Consider the following 21,026-nt stretch of genomic DNA (forward strand, 5'->3'; position numbering starts at 1 on the left):
CATTTCTAACAAATAGAATAAGGCAGAAGTGACAGTATGACTGTGGCACCAGGTCACGAAAAGATTTGGACTTCCTATTCACTTGCTGTTTCTTGTCTGACTGGATGTAGGTGATTCCTGCTGTGACATCATGAGGCTGCCCATGGAGAAGCCTTGTGGTCTCTGGGCAATGGCCACCAACCACAAGTGAACCATGTCACAGAGGATCTCACAACCTCAGTCAAGCCTTCACTTCTGTAAGGTTGTAGCCCTGTGAACCAGGTCCCAGGTAAATTTTCTTGGGAGGCCTTATAAGCATTGGCCTCCTAGGTTCTATTAAATGAGATTGATCTCAAATTTGACATTTCAAAAAAGGCCTTAGTTGCTTAATTGATTTCCCCAATTATATTCTGATGTTTTAAGAAGTTTTTTTATTCATTTATTTATTCACATGTGCATACAGATTTTTATTGAACATAAGCAAATAACTGCATTACCATGAAAAGTAAGGAGTTGTAACAGTTTCTGATTTCAGAGGAGAATCAGATAACATTTTGAATTGTTATATTTCAGTACATAAAAGCAGAGTCTAATAAATTGTTATGGGTTATAGAAAGTTTAAGAGGGAAAGGAAAGTACTTGCTTGCTTTTAAATCTGAAAAACAGAACATTTAAACATCAACAGTATTCAAAAGTAACAACCACAATAAACTTTCCCTCATCAGTTCATGAGTCTAATGTAATTAACACGTGTTCTGCTGGATCTTGACCTAGCAGTTTCTTAAGTCTGTCTACTTTTTTAACTGAAAAGTATCCTGGAAATCCTGACTTCAGGCCCACTGGAATGGCCAGAAATTTGTCTAGGTGATGCAGAAGTTGTCAAAGTGTCAAAAGTTTGAAATATCTGATACAGTCCTTCTCTGTGCGGCCATGAGATGGTGGGTTTTTTTTGTTGTTGTTGTTGAAGACAGGCTGGTAGCTGATTGCAGAATCTTCAGGCAAGCATCCAAGCAAAGACTATGTTAGGTGATAGAGAAAATGGCTGTGGTTAATTTGTTATTGATGCTTCTCCAGTGTAAAGTTCTGATGAGAGTGCATAATAAGAATAAAGTAACTGACAAAGAAATTTGATTGCTTCCGTGGCATGCATAGCAGAGATGATACAGTCATTTCAAGACAAGTTTTTTGACATGTCTCTAAGAACAGTGACTAAGCCTATTTTCAGGAAAATCAATGAAGATATAAAAATCCAATTTATAAAAATTGATGAACATAATTTTATAGAGGAAAAACCTTGAGATATAACATAATATTTTTAAGATATAAAACAGTAATATACCATGATTATAGGAAGAATATACTAGAAATATACCAAGAATAGAAAGAGATTCAATAAATCTCGCATAGAAATCTGTTCTATGTATATGTATATTTCATAGGTAAGTCTGATATTCATCCCTAGTTAAAAATCAGTGGTGCAAAATATATTAGATTAAATTGAGAGAATTAAGCCTATGACCAAGCTAACATTTTGAATAATAACTGAAATTATGACTAACATTACTGCTGTTGGCTGATATCATTAGGCAAAACCCCACTGGAATTCTGACAAACGCATAAAAACTCCAGAATTGAGGCCAGTGCTTTCTTTGAAGTTAAAACATATGGAAAATGAGGACACTCACAAGTATCCAGGGACTTCCCGTGATTTATATATCTCCTAATATCTCAGTATTAATAAAATATTTTACCTTTGCAATTTCACAGCTTTTCCATGAAATTTTACAATAGTAACATATCCTTAAAAAAAAACCTAATTATTTCTAGCACTGCTCTCTTCATAAAGTGAAAGAACAAATCTTTGTGATTTTGCAGGAGCCCTCTGAGAAATCTCAAATTAGATTTTGATGTAAAAGATATTCTGAAACATTCTTTACCCCTTTACCTTTCTATATTTGGACCTGAATTTGAGAAAGTAAAAATCAAAAAGTTGTCAGAGGAGATTTGGACATTTGACTTCGATGGGATTATGGGTGTCAGAAAATAGTATTTAGTTATTTATTTAATCAAAACAGCAAGAAAAAAATTAAAATCATAGGAAATAACTTATGTTGTTTACTACCGTGTTATTTCAAAATGGTGATACTTTTTCTTGAATAATAAAGGATAAAATAATATAAAGAATTTTTGCTATAGCTGGGTATGGTGGATCTCCCTATAATCCCAGCTACTCAGCAGGTGGATGTAAGAGGATCTTGGTCCAAGGCCAGTCCAGGCAAAAGCATGAGATCTTATATGAACAATAAACTAAATAGTGGCAGGGACTGGGGGCATAGCTCAAGTGGTAGAGAGTTTACCTAACAAGTTTGAGGTCTTAGTTCAATATCTAGTACTGCTAAAAAAAAAAAAAAACCAAAAATCTTTGCTATCTATGCACATCTATGCCATCTTGTTGGCAAAGGAAATTAATCGGTAAACCAGGGAAACAATCCCAATAAAAATAGATCAGACTTTACCAAATATCAACACATTTCATACCTGCTTTTAAGAATCAGATATTATAAACCAAGGCAAATAAAATTTACTTACCAAGTGTCATCCTTTATCATGCTCCTTCATATTCTGGAGCAATCTGACACTCTCACATTATCTTCAGGTTCCATGGTCAAAACCAATTTCATAATTATTATACTAAGATGTTATTTCTGCTAACATGCAATGTACTCCTTACTGGCATCTTCAAATGAAAAGAAACATTTTTAAATGTTCTCAGTTTTAATTTTAAATACAGTGTGTACAACTATCACACACACACCCTCCCCGCCACACACACACGTATAAACAAAAGCTCCTCGGAGGTCTTCAGTGATTTTTAAGAGTGTAAAGGGGTTCTGAGGAAAATTTGAAAGCTGCCAATACATGGTGCTGGTTCTTTGACAGGTAAAATACATTAGTCCAGAAACCAAGGGAGAGAGGTAGGAGTTTCCCCTCTTTATTTATTTATTTTTTTACTTAGCATTGTTTCTGTAACTTTTAGTCTTATTAACTGCATGTCTAAATTCATTAATTATTGTTATAAAATACTACATACATGTAAATCATTATCAATGAAAAGACCCTACATATTAGATACTAGAATTGTCCCACTTTCTGTTAGTCCTACTGACCCACACGTGGAATTTGTGTGTCCCATCCCTGTAAATTTGAACTTTATGAGTTTAGAGGTTCTTGTTTTTAGACAGAAAATACTTCCACTATGTGATCCAGCAAGATTCCCATGAAACTTTTAGTTATGGCTCTCAGTGTACCACTTTTCCTTCCTTGTGCCAACAGTGGACAATAAAAGGAGCCACCATTCTAGAGATAGAGCTACTGCTATCTGATGGGGGCAGGGAAGAAAATGCTCAGTATTCAAGTTTGATAATGAATGGAAGATAGATGAAATGGCTCTGAGGCTCAGACCCCTCAGAGTTAAAAGCCTGGACACACCTTAAAGGTAAGTTACCTAGCCCAAGAGAGTGGCCAGCAATGGGTGAGGAATGGTACTCATGGATGGAGACCATTAGTATCAGTCACAACCTCTCTATGAGCTGCACCTGTGGGGCTGTCGTTCTCCCATTTTCTCCCTCTTGCAAATTTCCCCAAGAAAAATGGCCAATGAGAATTCTGGAGGAACTATTCCCAGAACTTAATCTACAAAGTAAATGATCCAAGTGATACAAAGGATGGGCTGCAATGAATTTTATGGTGACTCCCCCACTGTCCTCCACTGTGATTAAGGCTAAGCACCCAATCTCCCAATTGTTGGTTGAGACTGTAAGAATTGGGGATTCCAGTTGATTCTTTCTCCAAGAATTGTCCTCCACTAAGAGAGCCAAGTGATGAGGATCTGTGAGTGCTCAGCCTCCTTGCCTCAAGGCAGGACAACTCTGAAGGACCATTGGAGCTTTAGAGATCCTCTACAATAGATGTACCTTTGTTGTGACTACAATGCAATTCAACCTCTCTCTCTCCCCACAGGTGCTGAACCTGAGAATTCTACCAAGCTACCTCCCCTAGCATGTATTTATCTCAGAACTTGCTTCCTGAAGATCCAATTCAAAACAAGACTTGTTCGCTATTCTATTACACTTCAGTTCTACATATTTTTCAAAATTACACATTTGACTTAAAATTTACATAAATCAATATATACTAAAATTGGGATCTGAGGAAGCATTCAGCAAATCAGAAATTTTTCTGTATTCGGGTAAAGTTGGAAAATGCTAAAGCCAATTTCTTTACAATGAAACTTCTTGAGGAACCAAATATACAGGTTGGAGGGTAAATCTCCAAGATAAGGACCCTTTCATAGACAAAGCTCTTCTCAAAGTTTTTAGCCATGGATTGATTTTTTTCATTTATTTACTTTTTCTATGTATCTACAACGATCCAGCTTGACATGACTCTAGCCATCTTGGTCATAACTGCCATTTTGCCTGCCAGATGATCCTGGCACCCATCCGAACCCCGTACAATAAACAGTCATTCATGTGGCTGAAAATTTTGTGCTGGCCACACAGTGTTTGTTAACATATTAATAGTTTCTTTGAGAAAACTCAGGTAGTTTCTAGTTGGCTGCAACCAAACTTCATTTAGGTTAGCAAGGAACTCCTTCCTCCTTTCTCTAGGTAGAGGGATCCCCTGTCCTGCTGCTGCCCAAGATCTTGGATTTGTGCATTCCTCTACCTGTCTGCCTCTTTCTTTGGTCTCTCTGCACCTTCAGCCTTTGGTTGCCAATTCTTATACATTGGTGTACTGTTTCTGAAACAGTACCTATTAGCACTTCTTAGAATCCATTCCCTATAGGGCACAGTTTAAGAAATACTAGTCCACATTCACAGACAATTAGCAATCAATTTTTGTTTGGCATCTTTAAAAGTTAAAAAGACATTGGGGGGACATTTGTTAGAAGTCACTTATAAAAGCTTTTCAAAGATGTTAGAGCTGATACCTACATCTGCATACAATAAATTGCTCAGTAAAAGAGGTATTGAAAATCAATTCAGAGAACTCTGAACTGCCTCAAAGTTGGAGTCAATATTTTGAAAATTAGCCCCACTAGGACTTCAGCAGCAGAAATGTATTAAAATGTCTCCAGAGAGTAATTATACTGAACTTGTTGGAGGGGTCATTCATGAATTAAGAAGTCTCCGCGCATACCTGGCCTATAGGTACTCTTAAGTAAAAAGGATTCAAACAGGTTTCTTCCTGCATCAGTTGCTGTAGCTCTTGCCAAGTGAATTGAGTGGCACAATTCTGATGACCTCATTCCAAATGACGGGCCCATGGATTAACTAAATATAAGAAAGGCAAAACACCATGGAGAGAGTTGGCATGAATCACTTCCCAGTGGCGACACTCCATTTGGATGGTAGCCACCTGACTCAGTCAAATTCTCTATTTTAAGAAGTATAAATGTCAGATATCTCAAGCTAAGGTTATAACCCAAACAAACTTGAATTTTTGTTTTCAGATTTTTTTTTTTTTTTGGTTCTCGATTAGATCTGTTGTTCTTCTCAGCCTTAGCAGCCCATGAACTAAGAGTAACTACGCTGCTAGGGAGATGACTTTCCTTGTTACCCTATCAGTCCTATGTGTCTTTGTTTAAATTTTCCACTCCAAAGTTAATCTTTGCAATCATAGTAACTGATTACTATGATTAGTATTAAGTATTGTATTAAGAGTGAAATTAGTATTAAGAGTGAAAGTGCAAAGGGATCTTGGTGGAAGTAAGAACTGGATTCACATGCTACAGAGTGGAAGAATGTGAGTCAATCCATATCTTCAGTGAAAGACTAGAATACCTGCAGTGTTCTATTGGGTTGAAGCATTAATGAAGCTGTCATATTTTAGTCCCAGGGTCCAAGTGAGGTGCCACCCAGATTATGATTTTGAAGCAATGACAAATGCTATTTCATAGAGTATGGAGAAGTATAAGATTAAGTGTAAGGACAAGTAGGCTACTTCCTCAAATGAGTAACTTTATTTGGGAAAAGGAATTGACTCTTGTCCCAGATATATTGCCCTAGATGGATAAAGAAACCGACCTTATTCAGGAAGTATTATTTATACCTTCATGCAGACAGTTGCAGAATGAGACCAGAAACTGATTAGATTCAGAAGTTAATATAGAAGCTGAATTCTTAAACACAGCTGCCTATAATCCATGTTATGATCCCAACTAGCAAACAGGAATTGTGATATCAGGGAATTGTTGGATGAGCCATCATTAAAATATTCCCATTGCTATGATTTAGATTTGAAATATCCCCCAAAGGCCCATGTGCTGAAAACCTGGTCTCCAACTGTGGCACTATTGGTTAGTGATGGAAACTCTAGGAGATTGGGTCTAGTGGAAGGGAGTTAGGTCATTGAGTGCACACCCTTAAAGGAGATAGTGGGACCTTGTCCTCTTCCTCTCTCGGCTCCTTGGCCACCAAGAGGTGAACAGGCCTCCTCTACCACATGCTCTTGCCATGTTGTATTATGCAACTACAGGCCCAAAGCAGTGGGGACCAGCAACCATGGTCTGAAGCCATGAGCCAAAAAAATCTTCTCCTTTTAAGATGATTATCTCAGGTATTTGGTCATAGTGATGAAAGACTGAGTAACACAGCCTGTAACCCACTACAATGTTTTTTTTCTATAAGTAGCTCAACATATTTTGGCCAGGAAACATCTTACCATGATCTTATTTGAATGAAAACCATTTCCCTAAGGTTTTTTTTAAATAATGACATCTGATTTTTAAATAGTATGTCCATAAATATGAAATTTCCTGAGACAGTACCAATTTATGACTATAATCCCAGTGCCCCATCCAGTTAGCACCTCTTCTCACTCTCTAAAAGATAAGCTTACCCTATTTCCAAATGAAATATGTATATTGTTTTCCTGCAGTTATTTATTTTAAGTTAACTGGCTGTACTTGACTTACTCTTTAAAACAATATCCTATTCTACACCGTGCTTTTTCACTTGGAATAAAAATAAAATCATCAGGGAAATGGGAAAATTAAAGGAGTAGAAACTTAATGATAAATAGAGACTACTGAGAGCAGAGATAGGGAGATAAGCATACAAGACATACCACAGTACCTCCAGAAACTACTGTCCTTATGTTTATTGCAGCTGATCCAAACCCTTATGTCAATCCTCCAGATGAGGATTCTTACTTCAGATGATTGGCATATAAAAATCTGTCCTGTGGTTTCAATGAGTCTCAAAAGTGATATGCGAGGGGTTCCAGAATCCCTTTTCTGTGTTTATGAAGGTGTCTGCCAAGTCCTCTTCTCAGTGAGTTCACTAAGCTAAACCTCCTTAGACAGTCTGAGGAAATACATGGCCAGAAGTAAGGCTGCATGAGAGGAGGGCCTATGCTAGACAGGGGCTTACTCAGAAGCAAATCTTTTTGTCTCCATGGGGAAGGAAAGAACCTAGGAACATATAAAACTCCAAAGACAAGGACCAATTGACTTTTTATCAAACCCTTCATTTTAGGTAGGTATAGATGTATAATAACTACTCAACAAACACGTATTGATGACTTCCATGTGTTCTTATTGAGATTAACCTTGAGAAGGATCCAAAGGTGATCGCTTCCCCCCAAAAATCAGAAATTGAAAACCTGGATGCTTAGAAGGGCCAAGAAGGTAATGTGAATTAATAAAGAAGGCATAAGAAGAATGGTAACAACAACTGCCATTTAGTCTCAGAGTCCAAGAGACAGAAGGGGTTGATGGGGTCTGTTTAACACCTGGTGAGACCACATCTCTTTACCAGAAGGGGCAGCCACTATTCCAATCCAGCAAGTTATTTCATGATGATCCAGTACTAGATTTTATGATTTTCTAAGAAAATCTAGAAACACAGGTTTTTATTCAAAATGTTTCTATTATTAATTTTTTTTTCTTTTAAAGCTTGTGTCCTTAAAGCACTGTGATTTTAGACCCTGGGCCTCCAACATGTGCCTGTGTATTAGCCAACTTCCCACTAATATAATAAAATAACTGAAGCAATTAACTTGTAAAGGGAAAAAGGTTATTTTTGGCTTATTGTTCTGGAGTTTCCCATCCAAGATTGAGTAGCCTCAACACTTTGGGCCTCTGGCGAGGGTGGCACATTGTATCATGAGACAAGAAACAAAAGGAGAGAGGAAGAGATCAGGGTCACACAGCAATCTCTTTTAGGTACAAGCCTCCAATAACCCAAGAACTTCATACTAAGCTCCACTCTCCCTAAAGGTTCCACTACTTCCCAGTTATGCCACCTGGATCCAAGTCTTTAGCACATATGCCTTAGGAGACATTCAACATCCATACTATAGAAGACTGGATCCTAGATTTATTGTTCATGACTTCAAAGATTTCAGAGGGAAAATGGGGTTTGGGCACATTCAAGCACTTTAGATACAGTTGTTCACCTGCAAACAATTCTTGTGAAATTACAGAATCAGAGAGAGCCTTAGAGTACACCAAGCTTAATTTCCTCATTGCACAGAAGAGGAGACTGAAGCACAGATTCAGAAAGAAGGCAGCTCAGGTCCTGCCCAGAGTGAGATCGTGTCAGCCGCCAGGCATAACTGGGAAATACATCAGGCAGTGAAGGCATTCAAGTGGCCATCCTCTTTCTGTTGCACTCCAGGAAAGCCATGCCCCAAGCCCCTGAATACAGTATTTGTGCCTGGGCTCTTTCTAGGTGAACTCCCCGGCCCTGAGCTCTTCTCTTCCCTGAGAACATTAGGAATGTTTACAGTCCTGTATTAGGGTAAAAGTAAGGAAAAACATTTTGACTAATGACAATAGAAGACCATGAAAAAGTTAGGAAGGTACTAAATAGCTCCTTTTGGAAGGGCTTTGGCAAAGTTAACTTCAACATAGTTTTTAAAGCAAGACAGGGCCATTTCTACCACCACTCCACCTTCATTTAGATGTGTCTAAGGAAAGAACACTCAGCTTTCACCTTGTGTCATTTTTTTTTCTGTTAAAAATTATTAGGGGACAGTTTTGATTAAGATGGTAGACTAAAGGTACCTCCTCTAGCAGCTTCAGGGAGGTGCCCAAGAGCAACTGAAGACCAGTCACTGTTTCAGCTAGTCTTCTTCTCCCCGAGTGATGCAGAGGGTGAGACCAAGTGTCTTAGGCATAGTGGGTGAGTTTTTGGCTACTGAGCCACATTCCCAGTCCAGTGGTGAGAAACTATATCACAAACTGGCCACAACCCAACCCTGTCTGAACGTTGTGAGTACTTCATCTAAAAGAACACAACAGATTAAAACCTACAACCAAAGACTTGGCCCCAGATGCAAAAATCCCAATGCAAAATGTGAAATATGATAAAAACAAGGCACTATGATCCCTCTAAATGTCAACGTGGAATCCAATGAAAGTGTGGGTGATAACCCAAACAAATAATTCAAAACAATGATTACAAGAATCATCAACAAGTCAGGCATGGTGGCTCAAGCCTATAACCTTAGCCACTCCAGAGGTGGAGACCAGAAAGAGCACAGTTTAAGGCCAGCCTAAGAGAAAAGTTTGTAAGATCCCATTTCAACCAGTGGACGGGTGTGGTGGCACATGCAAGTCATCCCAGCTATGCAGAAGCATGAATAGGAAGCTCACGGCCAGGCTGGTCTAAGAATAAAGTGAGACCCTATTTAAAAAAAAAAAATAGCCAACACAAAAGGATGGATGAGTGGTTCAAGTGGAGAGTACCTGCCTAAAAAAACATGAAGCCCCGAGTCCAAACCCTAGTACTATCATCAGTAATCAATAGTATCAAAGAGGAAATGGATAAACATTCAAATGAATTCAAACACAACACAAAGAGACAGTTGAATGATAAAAGGAAAAGACAGTTCATGAAAGAGGAAATCAATAAAGAGAGAAATAAAAATTCTGAAAATATGGAAATGAAAAACTCAATTAGTTAAATAAAAATCTTAGTTGGAAGCCTCACCAATGACCTGGATCAGGTAGAAGATAGAATGCCAGACTTGAAGAACATTCAGATATAATAAAGATAAACAAGAAAGTATGAACAGAATATATAAAGCCTCTGGGACACCATTAAAAGATCAACTCTACTAATCATGGGCATAAAAGGAGAAGAGATACAAACTGAAGGCACAGAAAACATATTACATAAAATAAAAATGGAAAACTTCCCAAATCTAGGGAAAGAGATGGTCACAAGAGTACAGGAGGCTTCTAAAACAGCAAACTCACAAAGTTAGAATAGAATCTCTCCATGTCATAATATAATCAAAATGTTAAGTATACAGAATAAGGAAAGAACATTGAAAGCAGCAAGAGAAAAGCACCAAGTCATACACAAAGGCAAGCCCATCAGAATAACATCAGATTTCTCAACAGGAACACAAAGCCAGGAGGGCATGGAATGATGTACTTAAGTCCTAAGAAAAAAGACTATCAACCTAGATTACTGTACCCAACAAAGCTATCCTTCATAACTGAAGAATTAAAAAAAAAAACTTCCATGATAAACAAAAACTAAAAGAATTCATGACCACTGAGCTAGAACTGCAGAAGATATCTAAAGGAATACTACAACCAGAGGAGGAAGATAAACGCAACCATAAGAATACAAGGAAGGGGGTTGGAGGTGTGACTCAAATAGTAGCATGCATGCCTAGCAAGCACAAGCCCTTGAGTTCAAACCCCAGTAACACACACACACACACACACACATACACACACACACACACAAATACAGGGAAGAATAAATCTCACTAATAACAAATGAGCATTAGTACATACTTAAATTAATACCTCTGAATGTTAATGTTCTCAATCTCTAATAGACATGGACTGATGGATTGGATTTAAAGAAACAAGACATAACCATTTGTTGTCTATAAGAAACAGAGCACACAGACAAAGACAAATGGGCTAAATGAAAATGAAATCCCAAGCAAATGAAACATGAAAGCAAGCAGGAATGGATATTTGCATATCTGATAAAGCAGACTTTGAACCAAAATTAGCCACAAGACACAAAGAGGTCACTTCATATGGATAAAGGGGACAATCTATCAAGTGTAGATAGTACTTGCAAACATATACACACCAAACACTGGGGCACCCAATTTCATAAAGCAAGCGTCACTGGACATTAAGGCACAGATAGACCCTACACAATAATAGTGTGTGCCTTCAGTACCCTGACCACACCAATAGACAGGTTATCCCTACAAAAAAATCAATAAAGAAACTTCAAAACTAAAATACACTGCAGATCAAGTGGAATTAATATCTACAGGATAATCCACCCAAATAGCCACAAAATACACATTCTTCTCAGAAGCCCATAGAACTTTCTCCAAAATAGATCATATTTTAGAACATAAAACAAGTCTCAACAAACACAAGAAAATTGAAATGATTCCTTGTATTTTATCAGACCACAATGGGATAAAATCAAAAATCAACAGCAAGAGAAATTACAGAAAATAGGCAGGGGACTTAACAATACACATTTAAATGACCAATGGGTCATTGAAGAAATAGGGGGAGAGATATAAAATTTTTTTAGAAGCAAATGAAAATAAACACAACATACCAGAACCTGTGGGATGCAATGAAAGTGGCTCTAAGAGGAAAGTTTATAGCTATCAATGCCTATTTTTTGAAAAATCTCAAGTAAACACCCTGGTCATGCACCCCAAGGTCTTAGAAAAACAAAAATAAACCAACTCACAAATTAGTAGAAGGAAAGAAATTACTTGAGGTAGAAATTAGGAGGGTCATGGCTCAAGGCCAGCCCAGGAAAAAAGGTAGTGAGACCCCATCTTAACCAATAAGCTCGGTATGGTGGTATATACTTGTCACAGCTATGCAGGAAGCATAGGTAGGAGGATCATAGTCTGAGGCCAGCCCTGAGCAAAAATGTGAGACCCTTTCTGAAAAATAACTAAAAGCAAGAAAGAGTTGGGGTATGGCTCAAGTGACTGAATGCTTGCTTAGCAAGCACAGGGTCCTGATTTCATGCCCCAATACCTAAAAAAAGAAAACAAAAGAAAAAGAAATTATGAAGACCAGAAATGAAAACCAAAGACCACTATAAAAGATCAATGAAACAAAAGAGTTGGTTTTTAAAAATATAAATGATATTTGTCAACTCTTAGCCAAATTAATGAAAAGAAAGAAAAAGAAGAAACATATTAACAAAATCAGAGACAAAAAGGTGACATTACAACAGATTCCACTGAAATCCAGAGGATCATTAAATAATATTTTGAAAACTTATACTCCAATAAACTGGAAGATCTAGGGAACAATGTGCAGTAAATTTCCAGGCATATATGCTTTACTAAAATTGAACCAGGAAGGTACAAGTTCAAGCAGATCAACAACAAGCAAGAGATTTAAACAGTAATAAAAACCTCCCAACAAAGAACAGCCCAGAGCCAAATAAATTCATCACTGAATTCTACCAGACTTTTAAAGAATAAAATTCAAAGGGAGCCAACACTTCCAAACTCACTCTATGAAGCCAGTATTATTTTAGTATCAAAACTGGATAAGGACACAACAACAAAATAAAACTATTTCTAGTTTCCTTGATGAACATAGATTCAAAAATCCTTAAAAAAAATTGCAAACCAAATTCAGCAACACATTAAGAAGAGTATACATCCTGATCAAGTTGGTTTCATTCCAAGAACTTAAGGAGGAGAATTCCAAGATGGCGGCTAGAGGGAGGAAGCAGAAAGCGAGCCTCCTATAGTGAAATCTTGGAGAGACACCAGAGACACACTTTGCAGGCATAATCACTGAGAAAAGGCATAACTTTGACCCCTCCACACCTCCTGCCGGCGCAGAGAATCTCCACTTCATGTTAAACAGAGAAACAAGGAGGGTCCCCGGGCCACCAGTTGCCAGCGCCCAGACGGCTTGGGAAGACGTGGACCAGATGAGCTTCGTGGTACCATGGTACTCCCACAGACAAGCCTGGGCCAGAGCAGCACAGCCCCCTGGACAGACTGACCTCCACCCCAGGAAAAAAGAGAAACTGACTAATAAGCAATAAGAACAAATAAGACATGCTGGAAAGAGGGTGGGGCACCCTGAGCACCAAAGATTGGGGGAAAGGAATCCTTCCCGGGACTGGAAATAAACAAGCCGGGCAGGCAGGAGAGCCTCTGGCAGGAGCGGGGGCATGCGCCCAGCAACCAGGAGCGGGGAAACTGGTGAGAGTGGCGAAGGGAGGAAAACTCCACAGGAGAGGAGGGAAGACCCACTTCCCACGTGAGCTGTAAACAAACATGGTGGCTGGCAGGAGTAGCAGCACCACCCAGTAACCAGGAGTAGGAAAACTTGTGAAAGTGGCGGTGGGAGGAGAACTGCACAGGAGAGGGGGAAAGACCCACCTCCCACATGAACTGTAAATAAACACACAGGCCTGACAATGCGGGTGCAGTAGCACCTTTCCCAGTGCTTGGAAAGGGGAAAGCTTGTAGCAGAGGCTCCCACACAAGAGAACTCTGAACAAACAAAGCCTGCGGGGCCAGGTGAGTGCTAAGCTCATCCCAGAGATCTGCGTAAATAACACCTCCAGCAACAGCAGGCTGAAAACAGCGGGCAGGCAAGCCACAGTTGCAGAAACCATTCTCAGAACTGCCTCCAGACTCTTTTTTTTTTTTTTGTCTCCCTACCTTTGATGAGAGAACAACCGAATTATACCTGCAAGCTGAAAAACTTACTGAAACTGTATTGCATTTGAACTTGGGACACTTGATGGGGTTATTTTTGTGCATGTGTGTGTGTAGTTTTGTTCTTCTTTATGTGTCCCCTTTGATGAGACAACTACTGAACAACATCTGAGGCACCATCTCCAGGATTGGAGACTGTGACTTCACTGCATTTCAACTTGGAGGTTTTTTGGTTTTTTGGTTTTTTTAAATTTTCTATTTTTTCATTTTATTTTAATACATTTGTATAAATAGATTTTTCTTTCATTTACTTATTTTTTATTTTTATTCTTACCTTTTTTTTATTTTTGATTTTCAATCCTCTCTCTGTCTCTCTAATGTCTGTTCAGCTTACTGTCGATTAGTACACTAAAGCTCCCTGTTTATACCTTTGAAATCTTCTTGCCTGACACCTTGTTCTGTTTTCTCCCTCCAGTCTGTGTATTTGTTTTTCCCATTTCTTTAACTTCTTGCTTTCCATCTCAGCTCACCCTTCCATTCTAAATATTACCATTGTTATTATTACAAGCTAGAAAATACTTAATAGCACACAGTACAGGGACAGTAACAACACCAAACACAATGATGGGAAGACAGAAAAAACAGGGAAACCAGTTTCCCCACAGCAAAAAATTAGTACAGGAACCAGAGGGGAATGAAGAAAACGGGTACTCAGATCCAGACTCCAACAAAATGAAGATAAACTATGCCAAAGGACCCAATGAAGCCCACAAGAGTAATTTAAAAGAAGACATACTACAGGTACTCAATGAGAATTTTATAGAGATGATACTGGATAGGGTCAACTAAAATGTACAGGAGACACTCAAGAAATTCCAAGACAACAAAAATAGAGAATTTGAAAAAACAAAAGAAGAAATAAAGGAAACCATAGAAGCATTGTATAAACACTAAAGTGAAAAAGAGAACACAATGAATAAACAGATAAATTAACTCAGGACAAAAATAGACAACATTAAAGAAGAAAACAGCCAGGATATGGAAAACCTCAGAAAAAAGAACGAAACAGAACTGCAAAACAAAACGGAAGGCCAATCCAGCAGAATAGAACAAACAGAAGACAGAATCTCAGAACTTGAAGATGAAATGGTAATTAAAGGAAAAACCAAAGAACTATTAATTAAACAACTCAAGACCTGTGAAAAGAAAATGCAAGAACTCACGGACTCCATCAAAAGACCAAACTTGAGAATAATGGGCATCGAAGAAGGAGAAGAGGTGCAAGTGAAGGGAATGCATAATATATTTAACAAAATAATAATGGAAAATTTCCCAAATCTAGAGAAAGATATTTCCATACAGATGCAAGAGGCCTCCAGGACACCAAACAGACCAGATCAAAATAGAACCACCCCACGACATATCATCATTAAAATAACAAGTTCAGAAACTAAGGAAAGAATATTGAAGGCTGTAAGAGAGAAAAAACAAGTAACATACAAAGGTAAACCCATCAAAATCACAGCAGACTTCTCAACAGAAACATTAAAAGCAAGAAGAGCATGGGGTGAGATCTTCCAGGCACTGAATGAAAATAACTTCAACCCCAGGATACTCTACCCAGCAAAACTATCATTCAAAATAGATGGAGCAATAAAAGTCTTCCATGATAAGCAGAAACTAAAACAATATGTGACCACAAAGCCACCACTGCAAAGGATTCTTCAAGGGATTCTGCACACAGAAAGTGAAACCCAACTTAACCATGAAAAGACAGGCAGCACCAAACCACAGGAAAAGAAAAAACAAGAAAGTAGAGAGTAATCTCAACTTAGATACACACAATCAAACCTTCAAACAACTAAGACAACTAAATGACAGGAATCACCACATACCTATCAGTACTAATGCTTAATGTTAACGGACTTAATTCACCCATCAAAAGGCACGGCTTAATGAAATGGATTAAAAAGGAAGATCCAACAATCTGTTGCTTACAGGAGACCCATCTCACCGACAGAAATAAGCATAGGCTAAGGATGAAAGGCTGGAAGAAGATTTACCAAGCCAATGGCCTCCGAAAACAGGCAGGAGTAGCAATACTTATCTCTGACAAAGTAAACTTCAAACCTACATTGATCAAACGAGATAAAGAAGGACATTCCATACTAATAAAAGGGGAAATAGACCAAAAGGAAATAATAATCATCAATCTGTATGCACTCAATGTCAACGCACCCAATTTCATCAAACATACCCTGAAAGACCTAAAAGCATATATAAACGCCAACACAGTGGTTGTGGGAGACTTTAACACCCCATTATCATCAATAGATAGGTCATCCAAACAAAAAATCAATAAAGAAATCCATGATCTAAAATATGCAATAGATCAAATGGACCTAGTAGATGTCTACAGAACATTTCATCCATCTTCTACACAATATACATTCTTCTCAGCAGCCCATGGAACCTTCTCCAAAATAGATCATATCCTAGGGCACAAAGCAAGTCTCAGCAAATACAAGAAAATAGAAATTATACCGTGCATACTATCTGATCACAATGCAGTAAAAGTAGAACTCAACAACAAAAGTAAAGACAAAAAACATGCAAATAGCTGGAAACTAAATAACTCATTACTTAATGAAGAATGGATCATCGATGAAATAAAAGAGGAAATTAAAAAGTTCCTGGAAGTCAATGAAAATGAAAACACAACCTACTGGAACCTGTGGGACATAGCTAAGGCAGTCCTGAGAGGAAAGTTTATAGCCATGAGTGCATACATTAAAAAGACTGAAAGATCCCAAATCAATGACCTAATGATACATTTCAAACTCCTAGAAAAACAAGAACAAGTAAATCCCAAAACAAATAGAAGGAGAGAAATAATAAAAATAAGAACTGAAATCAACGAAATAGAAACCAAAAAAACCATACAAAGAAGTAATGAAACAAAAAGTTGGTTCTTTGAAAAAATAAACAAGATCAATAGACCCCTGGCAAACCTGACTAAAATGAGGAGAGAAAAAAAACCCAAATTAGTAGAATCAGGAATGCAAAAGGGGAGATAACAACAAACACCATGGAAGTCCAGGAAATCATCAGCAACTACTTCAAGAACCTATATTCAAAAAATTTGAAAATCTTAAAGAAATGGACAGATTCCTAGATACATATGATCATCCAAAACTGAACCAAGAGGAAATTAATCACCTGAATAGATCTATAACACAAAACAAAATTGAAGCAGCAATCAAGAGTCTCCCCAAAAAGAAAAGTCCAGGACCTGATGGATTCTCTGCTGAATTCTATCAGACCTTTAAAGAAGAACTGATACCAACCCTCCTTAAACTGTTCCACGAAATAAAAAGGAAAGGAAAACTGCCAAACACATTTTATGAAGCCAGTATTACACTTATCCCAAAATCAGGCAAAGACACCTCCAAAAAGGAGAACTATAGGCCAATCTCCTTAATGAACATTGACGCAAAAATCCTCAACAAAATAATGGCAAACTGAATTCAACAACACATCAAAAAGATTACTCACCACGACCAAGTAGGCTTCATCTCAGGGATGCAGGGGTTGTTCAACATGCGAAAATCAATAAACATAATAAACCACATTAACAGAAGCAAAGACAAAAACCACTTGATCATCTCAATAGATGCAGAAAAAGCCTTTGATAAGATCCAACACCATTTCATGATAAAAGCTCTAAGAAAACTAGGAATAGAAAGGAAAGTACCTCAACATTATAAAAGCTATATATGACAAACCTACAGCCAGCATTATACTTAACGGAGAAAAACTGAAACCATTCCCTCTAAAATCAGGAACCAGACAAGGATGCCCACTATCTCCACTCCTATTCAACATAGTACTGGAATTCCTAGCCAGAGAAATTAGGCAAGAAGAAGGAATAAAAGGAATACAAATAGGTAAAGAAACTGTCAAAATATCCCTATTTGCAGATGACATGATCCTATACCTTAAAGACCCAAAAAACTCTACTCAGAAGCTTCTAGACATCATCAATAGCTATAGCAAGGTAGCAGGATATAAAGTCAACATAGAAAAATCATTAGCATTTCTATACACTAATAATGAGCAAACTGAAAAAGAATACATGAAAATAATTCCATTTACAATAGCCTCAAAAAAAATCAAATACCTAGGTGTAACCCTAACAAAAGATGTGAAAGACCTCTACAAGGAAAACTATACACGTCTGAAGAAAGAGATTGAGGAAGACTATAGAAAGTGGAGAGATCTCCCATGCTCATGGATTGGTAGAATCAACATAGTAAAAATGTCGATACTCCCTAAAGTAATCTACATGTTTAATGCAATTCCCATCAAAATTCCAATGACATTCATTAAAGAGATCGAAAAATCTACCGTGAAATTTATATGGAAACACAGGAAGCCACGAATAGCCAAGGCAATACTCACTCAAAAGAACAATGCTGGAGGTATCACAATACCTGACTTCAAACTATATTACAAAGCAGTAGCAATAAAAGTAGCATGGTACTGGCACAAGAACAGACATGAAGACCAGTGGAACAGAATAGAGGACCCAGATATGAAGCCACAAAACTACAACCAACTTGTCTTTGACAAAGGAGCTAAAAATATATGATGGAGAAATAGCAGCCTCTTCAACAAAAACTGCTGGGAAAACTGGTTAGCAGTCTGCAAAAAACTGAAACTAGATCCATGTATATCACCCTGTACCAAGATTAACTCAAAATGGATCAAGGATCTTAATATCAGACCACAAACTCTAAAGTTAATACAGGAAAGAGTAGGAAATACTCCGGAATTAGTAGGTATAGGTAAGAACTTTCTCAATGAAACCCCAGCAGCACAGCAACTAAGAGGTAGCATAGACAAATGGGACCTCATAAAACTAAAAAGCTTCTGTTCATCAAAAGAAATGGTCTCTAAACTGAAGAGAACACCCACAGAGTGGGAGAAAATATTTGCCAGCTACACATCAAAGGACTGATAACCAGAATATATAGGGAACTTAAAAAACTAAATTCTCCCAAAACTAATGAACCAAGAAAGAAATGGGCAAGTGAACTAAACAGAACTTTCTCAAAAGAAGAAATTCAAATGGCCAAAAAACACACGAAAAAATGCTCACCATCTCTAGCAATAAAGGAAATGCAAATTAAAACCACGCTAAGATTCCACCTCACCCCTGTTAGAATAACCATCATCAGCAACACCACCAACAACAGGTTTTGGCGAGGATGTGGGGAAAAAGGAACCCTCTTACACTGTTGGTGGGAATGTAAACTAGTACAACCACTCTGGAAAAAAATTTGGAGGCTACTTAAAAAGCTAGACATCGATCTACCATTTGATCCAGCAATACCACTCTTGGGGATATACCCAAAAGACTGTGACACAGGTTACTCCAGAGGCACCAGCACACCCATGTTTATTGCGGCACTATTCACAATAGCCAAGTTATGGAAACAGCCAAGATGCCCCACCACTGACGAATGGATTAAGAAAATGTGGTATCTATACACAATGGAATTTTATGCAGCCATGAAGAACGGAATGTTATCATTCGCTGGTAAATGGATGGAATTGGAGAACATCATTCTGAGTGAGGTTAGCCTGGCCCAAAAGACCAAAAATCGTATGTTCTCCTTCATATGTGGACATTAGATCAAGGGCAAACACAACAATGGGATTGGACTATGAGCACATGATAAAAGCGAGAGCACACAAGGGAGGGGTGAGGATAGGTAAGACACCTAAAAAATTAGCTAGCATTTGTTGCCCTTAACGCAGAGAAACTAAAGCAGATACCTTAAAAGCAACTGAGGCCAATAGGAAAAGGGGACCAGGAACTAGAGAAAAGGTTAGATCAAAAAGAATTAACCTAGAAGGTAACACCCACGCACAGGAAATCAATGTGAGTCAATGCCCTGTATAGCTATCCTTATCTCAACCAGCAAAAACCCTTGTTCCTTCCTATTATTGCTTATACTCTCTCTACAACAAAATTAGAAAAAAGGGCAAAATAGTTTCTGCTGGGTATTGAGGGGGTGGGGGTGAGAGGGAGGGGGCAGAGTGGGTGGTAAGGGAGGTGGTGGGGGCAGGGGGGAGAAATGACCCAAGCCTTGTATGCACGTATGAATAATAAAATTTAAAAAAAAAAGAATTTAAGGAGGATTCGACATACACAAATCAATAAACATAATGCAGCAGATGAACAGAAGCAAAGACAAGAATCACATAATCATCTCATTCGATGAAAAAATGCCTTGGACAAAATTCAACATCCCTTCATGATAAAATCCCTGAGAAAATTAGAAGAACATTCACCTCCCAAAATAATAGAGGCTATCTATGACATATCTATAGCCAACAGTATATTGAATGGGGGAAAACAGAACACACTTCCTATAAAATCAAGACCAGGCCTTCTTTGCAAGCATAAAGGCTTGAGTTCAAACCTCAGTTTCAGTAGGAGAGAGAGAAAGAGAGAGGAAAAAAAGAAGAAAGGCCAATCACTATCATTACTCTTGTCCAATAAATACCTGGGTTCTTACTTAGCCAGAGCAATAAGGCAAGAGAAAGAAATAAATGAGATACAGATTACAGATGATGTGATCCTCTACTTAAAATACCTGAAAGATTTTACTAGAAAACTCTTAAATCTGATAAACAAATTTCAGGACACAAAATCAACATACAAAAATCTGTAGCTTTCCTATACCAGCAATGAACATGCTGAAAACAAAGTCAGGAAAGCAATCCCATTCACAACAGCCTCAAAAAAGTATAAACTTAAAAAACTTAATAAAAGATTTTAAAAATCTTTATAATGAAAACTATAAAGTATTGAAGAAAGAAATTATAGGAGACACTAGACCTCCCATGTTCATGGATTGGCCAAATAAATACTATTAAAATGATCACACTACAGGAACTAATATACAAATTCAGTGCAATTCCCATAAAAATTCCACTGTCATTTTTCACACAAATAGAAAAAGTGATCCTAAAATTCATATGGAAACACTAAAAAGCCTCTGAATAGTTAAGGAAACAATTACCAGAGTGAAGAGACAGCCTCCAGAAAGGTAGAAAATCTTTGCCAGATATTCATCTAACAGAGAATTAATATCTAGAATATATAAAGAATTCAAAAATGAAACACCAAAAGAATAAACAATGCAATCAGTAAATGGGCAAATGAACTGAATAGACACTTTCAAATGAAGAAGTACAGTCAATAAATACAAGAAAAAATGTTCAACAAACTTAGCCATCATGGAAATGCAAATCAAAAC

At 37.7% G+C, this 21,026-nt stretch overlaps 1 long non-coding RNA gene across 1 annotated transcript in view; it reads right to left on the reverse strand.

Annotated features, from left to right (window-relative positions):
- Positions 1–383: 383 nt before the first annotated feature.
- LOC141423273 (uncharacterized) overlaps positions 384–21,026 on the reverse strand; it is a 98,188-nt gene continuing 77,545 nt past the window's right edge. The window contains exons 2-3 of the long non-coding RNA XR_012448003.1: positions 2,569–2,716; positions 384–996 (exon numbers count right to left, since the gene is read on the reverse strand). This is a non-coding gene — a long non-coding RNA (uncharacterized lncRNA). The remainder of the gene's footprint in view (positions 997–2,568; positions 2,717–21,026) is intronic.

The sequence above is a fragment of the Castor canadensis genome, chromosome 5 (genome assembly GCF_047511655.1).
Source record: "Castor canadensis chromosome 5, mCasCan1.hap1v2, whole genome shotgun sequence".
Classification (NCBI taxonomy): domain Eukaryota; kingdom Metazoa; phylum Chordata; class Mammalia; order Rodentia; family Castoridae; genus Castor; species Castor canadensis.